Source organism: Solanum stenotomum, chromosome 11 (genome assembly GCF_019186545.1).
Source record: "Solanum stenotomum isolate F172 chromosome 11, ASM1918654v1, whole genome shotgun sequence".
In the NCBI taxonomy this organism is placed as follows: Eukaryota; Viridiplantae; Streptophyta; class Magnoliopsida; order Solanales; family Solanaceae; genus Solanum; species Solanum stenotomum.
The window spans coordinates 16,395,425-16,397,021 of record NC_064292.1 but is presented as its reverse complement, the minus strand read 5'-3'; positions in this window follow the sequence as shown (position 1 = coordinate 16,397,021).

The window sequence follows — 1,597 nt, the reverse complement described above, 5'->3', positions numbered from 1 at the left end:
TTCTTGAGAGAACTTGAGAGAAAATGTGTCTAAGTATGGGAGAGGTGTTTTGGGAAATGTTTTAGAGATGGGAATTGAACTAATGGTATATAGGAAATAACATATTCCCTTTGGAAAAATGGTCCAACACTTAGAAAAAAAAAAATGAGGCGGGTGAACAGTAAAAACGCTCACTGGAAATTGCATTTCCTGCCGGACAGATTTTACGAAAATGGGCATAACTTCTTCGTTTGAACTCCGAATGAGGTGAAACGAAGTGCGTTAGGTAGCTAACTCAAAGGGATTTCCATGGAAATATTATGGGCCACCCGATTATTTGTGTGCTAGGAGATATGACCCTCCAAAGTAGACCCTCGAAAAAGGTTTCACTTGAAAATTTTGGATTTTGATGCGGTTGCTCTAAAATTTGGGTTAGACCCATTTCCCACTCAATTGGACCCCCTAAACAAGAATATGAAGTCGGATTTTCGAAAAACGAAACGGATTTTTTTTGATATAGCTAAACAAGTTTCCGGTAACTTCCGAACCACATTTTTAAGAACCTTTTGGGTCATTTCAATTACGCAAACATCAGGTGTATGCATGACTATGATATTATGAGCATGGTTATGAATACTTTGTGAATAAAGTGTCTATTATGATAATGTTGTTGTTGTGTCATTGGAAGGACAATCACACACACCCATGCATGAACATGACTATGGTGTGACTAAGGTATTGTTGAGTTGTTGGATCATGGTATTTCCTTACCTAATGTGCTACTATTATATGTTTGGGATGAGTTGGTCCATATCCCTTGAAGAGCATATTATGAAGGTTTGTGCATGTTGACAAGATTGTGTGTGAACCTATAAAGGTTTCAGTGCAGTGGGGGTTCAAGGGGTGTAGATAAAGGGCGAACAAGAAGACTTTTAGCGATTCGCTGAGTGCGCTTGCGTCACCCCCTTTAGATTTAGTATGTTTATATTCGATAATGTCTATAGCTATGACTCATTAGAACTAAATTATATTTTTCTATTAATTCTCAAAACCACTCCTTTGAGACTCGACCTCAACCCTTGGTTGGGTTACTTTACTATTGTATGATCGTAGACACTCGAATTGAAAGTTATGTCTTGATTATGCAAACATCAAAATGGCGCTGCTGTCGAGGAGTGGTGTTAATTGAGAATTTGTAGTTAAGTAAAAAAAATTTGTCTTTTGAGTTGTAGTCCTACTTACTTAATTTGTAGTTCTGTTTCGTTGGTTTGTGTAAATATTTCAGGAAGCGTGAGTGTTAATGGAAGCAACGACAGCCAGGTGGGTCACCAAAACGACATCGAAAATCTCAACAATGTCCAAGAGCCCAACATTAATAACCCCAATCTCATGAGAAGTATTGGGGGCATCCGTTTACCTCCAGCCGAAGGAAATGCAGTGTTCCATATAATGAGCACTATGTTGCAACTATTGCAAATAAAAGGACTTTTCAGTGGATTGGCGCATGAAGATCCTCACGAGCATTTTCGAAACTTCATAGATGTGTAACCAATTTCTTTCAAAAACATCTCTCAGGAGTCAGTCCGGTTAAGTTTATTCCCTTTCTCGTTGATGGGAG